This window comes from Pteropus vampyrus, unplaced genomic scaffold (genome assembly GCF_000151845.1).
Source record: "Pteropus vampyrus isolate Shadow unplaced genomic scaffold, Pvam_2.0 Scaffold63, whole genome shotgun sequence".
Taxonomy (NCBI): Eukaryota; Metazoa; Chordata; class Mammalia; order Chiroptera; family Pteropodidae; genus Pteropus; species Pteropus vampyrus.
The window spans coordinates 392,623-399,812 of record NW_011888844.1 but is presented as its reverse complement, the minus strand read 5'-3'; the positions used below and the strand labels follow the sequence as shown (position 1 = coordinate 399,812).

Below are 7,190 nucleotides of genomic sequence, written 5' to 3'. Positions count from 1 at the left end.
AAATAAAAGCCCAGGACCAGATGGCTTCACTGGTGAATTTCATCAAGCATTTAAAGAAAAGTTAATACCAATTCTCCTCAAACTTTTCCAAAAAATTGAAAGGGAAGAAAGACGTTTATGTCATACTATAATAACAGCATCACCCTGTTGTCACAGAGCCAGACAAAGATACACTAGAAAAGTACAGACTAATATTTTTTTATAAAGACCAATGCAAAAACCTTCAACAAAAGTTTATCAAACCAAAACTACAGCATAGGGTATACATTGCTATTCCAAATGGGAGAAATTAAAAAAAAGAAGAAAGAGGTCTTGTGTCCCACGCAAGTTCACAACCTAAAAGGAAACTTTCCATTAGATATTTTTTTAGGTGAAGCACCACTTGGTTGTCCTCACAGATTGCAAGGACCTTGTCAATCCCTTATTTTTTTTATTTTTTTATTTTTTACACTTACAGCACCTTGTCTTCCTAGGTGGTCTACCATCCTAGTACTAACCAGGCCCGACCCTGCTTAGCTTCCAAGATCAGATATAATTGGGCTTGTTCAGGGTAGCATGGCCATAGATCCATTAGATTTTTAAGACTTGAGAATAAGGCTCTTTGTCATCATACTCTTGTCTTCTGCCTACAAGGAAGTGTTTTCACAAACTTGGCCTTGAGCAATAGCTCTGCCTCCTCAGACCTGGGTATAAACAACAAGGACCACTAAAATTTAGGTGATAGAACCACCCTCTGAAACCAAGGATGTGGCTCTGACATCTGAAGTTGAAGGTGGACCATTCTCTGAAATGGAGAAGGTGGACCTGCTCTCTGAAATCAAAGACACAGCCTTGCCTTTCAGGTTTGTATCCTCTGTAGTAGCAGTGGCAGTTCTGCAGATTTATGAACTACATGTAGGTTCATTTCTTCTTGTTCTTAAAAAATAACACATATTTACAGCCAAATAGGGGTTTTCGTTTGTTTGACTCTTTTTGTAGAATCACAGAAGGCTGACAATTTATTTTATATTTTCTTCCTATCGATACAGTCGGACTGTGTTTCTGCTGGTATAAAATTCTAATTACCTTGTTGTCCTCCCCCTGCAATTTATAGGGATCTAAGCTAGGAGATAAGAGGCTTCTCCATAGATCTTTCTAGGATACTTGCGTCTCTAATCCTAGAGACTGTTGAGATGGCTGATTGGATCCATGAGTAATCTTCATAATCTCATTTAAATTCTTGTTCAATCACCTTGATGTATTTTCCAGAAATTCTTTAACATTTCTTTCTTTCTTTCTTTCTTTCTTTCTTTCTTTCTTTCTTTCTTTCTTTCTTTCTTTCTTTCTTTCTTTCTTTCTTTCTTTCTTTCTGGTCTCTTTTTTATTATAAATGTTTTCTTAAATTTCTCTTTTTCCTCTTGCACTTTAATAGTAAAAAAAAAAAGACAAGAAAAAAAAACAGACCACATGTCCAATACTTTGCTTCAGGGATTTCTAAGATGCGGGAAAATTCCAATGTGGAAGACAAAATATTATATTAAGACAAGTTATTTCAAGAAACACACAAAAAAGTCTATACTAAAAAAGTATAATAATCAGGACCCTTATTTGTTAATTGATCTACAAATTTTTCTCAGCCATGAACATTTGCCAGTGCTTGGTCATTTTCCTCGATAGTAGGGGTCAGCAAACTCTAACTCATTGGTCTAACCCAACCTACCACTTCCTTTTGTAAATAAAACTTTATTGGAACACAGCTACATTTATTTGTTTCTATATTGCCTATGGCTGTTTTAATGCTATAACAGCAGATTTGTATAGTTTTGAGATCATAGAGTCTATAAAATTAAAAATATTTTTATGTTGGTTTTTTACCAAAAATGTTTGCCAAATTCACTTTATAAAACATGGCATAATATAATTTCCCTACCAAAAATGCTTATGTGAAACACTGTGGTTTACATAAAAATATTATAATATATGCTCAAAGATTTATCCTTTCTTTGAAGTACATGAAATAGCAATTATGTGTTTATTATGTTATATACTACTTAAAAAACTACTAAGCAAAATTACCTTATAACACTAAACATCTATTTTATATAAATAAACAAAATCTCCCATGTAAATAAGTAGAGATTGAGAGTATTATATTGTATAAATATATTATAATTTAATAAATCAATCCTCTATTGTTGGATATTCATTTTTTATATGTATTGCCAAGATTGAACTCTTCTAACTTGACACTTGGGGGCATATTTACTATTATTTCTTAGAATAAATATGTAGAAATGGAATTTTTGAGTCAAAGAGTATACACACTAAAAGTTTGGACACATGTCAAAATACCACATGAAAATTTGTGTCAGCGTATACACCCTGAAACCTCATGTTCAAGTGGGAGGCAACATAGAAAAATGACTACACAGGGTGAACTTTGGAGTTGAATTGCCTGGATGCAAATTGCAGATTCAGCATTCATGAGCTATGTGACTTTGGACAAGTTACATTACTTCTTAATGTCTCAGTGTCTTCATCTAAAATGTAGATATAACTTACAGAATAAGAAAATACATATTCTGCTATACAGAAGCATTTTAGTTTGATAGAGTTCCATTCATTTTTTTTTTCAATTTTATTTTACTTCCCTTGCCTTTGAGGTCAAATTCACAAAATCTTCTCTAAGACCAAGGTCCATAGGTTTAGTACCTATGTTTTCTTCATTTTATTGTTTCAGGTCTTATATTAAGGTTTTTGATCCATTTTGAATTAATTTTTGGTGTATGATGACAGATAGTACTCTATGCTTATTCTTTCGCATGTGGCTTTCCAGTTTTCCTAGCACCAGTTATTCTCCATTTTATGCTTTAGGTTCCTTTGTCTACAACCATTTGGCTATATATTTGTGGGTTTATTTTCTGGCTCTCATTTCTGTTCAGTTTGCCTGTGTGTCTGTTTTCCTGACAATACCATGCTGTTTTTATTATTGTCACTTTGTAGTATAGTTTGAAATCAGGAAGGGTGATACATCTTGCTTTTAACGAAACAAAAAGGAAACCAACAGAATAGAAGATATTTGCAAACAACACCTCCATTAAGGGATTAACATACAAAATACACAAAGAACTCATACGACTCAATAAGAAAGAACAAACAATCCAATTTAATTAATTAATTAATTTTTATGGTGACATTGTTTAACAAAATCCAATAAGTTTCAGCTGTGCACTTTAACAGTAAGGCATATATATATTTACACTGTGTGTTCACCTCCCATAGTTAGAATTTTTTGGCCACCACATATTTGACCCCCTTTACCCTGCCTACCTCCCCCTCCTCTTCTCCTCTACCCTCTAGTAACCACTAGTCTATTGTCCATGTCCATGAGTCTCTGTTCAAACAATCCAATTTAAAAATGAGCAGTGGACCTGAACAGATACTTCTCCCAAGAAGATATACAAATGACCAACAAGCATATATAGAGATACTCAACTTCACTAGCTATTAAGGAAACTCAGATCAAAAGCACAAGATACCACCTCACGCCTGTTAGAATAGCTATCACACACAAGACAAATAATAGCAAGTATTAGAGAGGTTGTGAAGGAAAATAACCCCTCATACACTGCTGGTTGGTATGTAGGTTGATACAGCCACTATGGCAAATAGTATGGAGTTCTTCAAAAAATTAAGAATAGAGTTAATATATGACCCAACAAACTCCTTTTCTGGGTATCTACCCCAAAAGTTTGAAAACATTTATTCATGAAGATATATGTATCCCAATGTTCATTGTAGCATTATTCATTGTGATCAAGACATGGAAATAATTGAAGTGTCCTTTGATAGATGATTGGATAAAGAAAATGTGATACACATATACTACTCAGATATAAGAAAAGATGAAATACTGCCACTTGGAACAACAAAGATTGATCTTGAGAATATCATGCTAAGTGAAGTTTGTCAGATAGAAAATGTCAAGAACCATACAATTACACTTATATGTGGAACATAAAACTGAAAGCAACAGACAAGACAAACAAAGAAAAACTCATAGACACAAACAACAATATGGCAGTTTCCATAGGAAGAGAAATTGAGGAGTGAGTCAGAAAAGGATAAAAGGAGTAATATATGGTTATAGAAGGAGACTTAACTTTGGGTGGTGAACACACAATGCAATATACAGATAATGTGTTATAGAATTGCACACTTGAAACCTATATAATTTTATTAACCAATGTCACCACAATAAATTTAATAAAAAGAAGAAAAATATTTCGGCTTAATATCAAAGTTATCACTGATCATTTTCTACTTTCCACAGAATAGTAAAACAGAATTCAGCCAAGTTCTTTGCCACTTTATAACAAAGATTGCTTTTCCTCTAGTTTTGTATAATATATTCCTCATTTCTCTCTGACATATAATCATAAGCACCTTTAATGTTTATATTACTACCGCAGTCTCTTCACGGGAATCTATGTTTTTTGTTTGTTTGTTTGTTTGTTTGTTTGTTTTTGTTTTTGTTTTTAAATATGCACCTCAAAACTCGTCCATCCTCAACCCATCATCTAGTTCTAAAGTCATTTCTACATTTTAGTTTTTTGCTGTTGTTGGTTTGTTTTTACAGCAGTATTCCTCTTCATAGTCCCAAATATATATTAGTTTTCTAGAGCTGCCATAACAAAGGACCACAGACGGGATGGCTTAAACAAAATAAATTTGCTCTTAAATTTCTTTAATTGATAACTCTGATATTTAGCTAAGGTGATATCTAAGCAGAATATTGAAGATGTGGCCTGCTTTCTTCTTGCCTTCACCAAAATGAAGGTGTTGCAAGATTTAGTTTCTTCTGAAGTCTTCTTTTTGGCTAATAGATAGCTATATTCTCAGTGCATTTTTACCTGATGTTCCCTCTGTATATGTTTCTGTCCATATTTTCTGTTTTTTAAGGAACCAGTCATATTGAAATAGATTTACTCTTATGACTTATTTTTAATTAATTAATTTATTTTTAATTCTTAAATGTCACCACGTATATGACCACTTTTAACCCTCTACCTCCCTCCTCTCCTTTCCCCCCTCCCCCTTACCCTCTGGTAACCACTAGTCTATTGTTCATGTCCATGAGCCTCTGTTTGTATGTCCTGTTCATTTGTTGCATTTAGGTTTATATCACACATATAAGTGATATCATGTGATTTTCACTTTTTCTGTCTGGCTTATTTTGCTTAACATTATTATCTCGAGGTCCATCCATATTGTCACAAATAACAGTATTTAATCTCATCTTATGGATGAGTAATATTCCATTGTATATAGGTACCACCTCTTTATGCAATCATCTATTGCAAGATACTTCAGTTGCTTCCATGTCTTGGCCACCGTGAATAATGCTGCTATGAACATCAGTGTGCAAATATTTTTTTAGATATGAATTTTCAAATCTTTAGGGTAAATACCCAGTAAAAAGATTGCTAGATCATATGACAGATCAGTTCTTAGTTTTTTGCGGAACCTTCAGACTGTTTTCCATAGTGGCTGAACACATTTGCAGTCTTAATTTTAACTTAATTACTTTTTGAAAGACACAGTCTTTCACAGTCTGAGGTACCCAAGGTTAGGACTTCAACATATAAATATTTACAGATACAATTCTGCCCATAATAGCCATATATGAAAAACTCACAGCTAATGCTATACTCAAGGGTGAAAGACTGAAAGCTTTTCTTCTAATAGCAGAAAAAAAATGCACACTTTTGTTACCTCTATTCAAAATATCACTGCAAGTGGTAGACAGAGAAATTAGGCAAGAAAAAGAAACAAATGTCATTTAAACCGGATTGAATGAAGTAAAATTATCTGTTTGCAGAAGACATAATATTATATGTAGAAACACTAAAAATTTTACAAAATGTTGTTGGAACTAATAAATTAAGCAAAGTTGCAGGTTACAAAATCAACACAAAAATCAGTTGAGTTTGTATGCAATAACAATAAACAATAAAAAAATTAAGAAAATTCCATTTAAAATAGCATCAGAAAAAAATACTTAAAAATAAACTTCTTAATAAAAGATGTAAAATATATATACACTAAAAATACAAAATATTGCTAGAATAAATTAAAGAAGATATAAATAAATCTAAAGACATCCACATTCATGAATCAGAAAACTTAAAATTCTGAAGATATAAATGCTACTATTAAAGCAATCTAGAGATTTAATAAAGCCCTTACAAAAATTCCACCAACATTTTTTAAGAACCAGATAAATTCCTTCTAAAATTCTTATGAAATCTCAAAAGCCCATGAATAGGCATAAAAATCTAAAAATAATAATAAAAATGAAGGTATCATACCTTCTTATTTCAAAACTTACTATAAAGTTACTGTAATAAAAACACTGTGTACTAAAATAAAGACCGGTGTACTAGAATAGAGTGCTCAAAATAAACTTTTATATAAATAGTTAGATGATTTGTTTTGCAATGGTACTCTTTTTTTCTATCTTTATTGAAATATTACAGACAATTAGTTGCTTGTATTTATATTGTACAATTCAATGAGCTTGTTTTCAGTTATAGTTGGCATACAATATTATACCAGTTTCAATTGTATAGCATAGTGATCAGAGATCCACATAACTTGCAAAGTGATCACCCTACTAAATCTAGTAGCCCTCTTTTCTCTTGCATATTTATTACAACATTGTTAAACATCTTCCCCATGCCACACTTTACATCTCTGTCTATTCTGCAACTATCCATTTGTACCTCTTAATCCCTTTGCTTTGTTTTGTACCCCTCAACCCTCTCCCATCTAGTATCCCTCTAAAAGTTCTCTGTATATATGAGTTTTTTTTCTGCTTTTGTTGTTGTTAACTTTGTTCTTGAGATTCCATATGTATGTGAAATTATGTGATATTTGTCTTTCTCTATCCAACTCATTTCACTCAGTGCAATACCCTCTAGGTCCATTAAGGCACTATCTTTTTCCATCCCACCCCCTTTTTTTTTTAGTCTGCGTGTGTCTTAATCTGAAGTGAGTCTCTTGTGGGCAGCATATGTAGGGATCTTGTTATATTATCCATTCAGCTTCCATATCTTTTGGCTGGAACACTTAATTCTTTTCTATTTAGGTACTCATTGATAGATATGTAGTTATTACCATTCATTATTCATATTTTCGATACATGTTTT

The 7,190-nt window shown here is 32.4% G+C and overlaps 1 pseudogene; it reads right to left on the bottom strand.

Annotated features, from left to right (window-relative positions):
* Positions 1 to 448: 448 nt before the first annotated feature.
* On the bottom strand, positions 449 to 567 carry LOC111740473 (annotated as a pseudogene).
* Between the last annotated feature and the right edge of the window lie 6,623 nt (positions 568 to 7,190).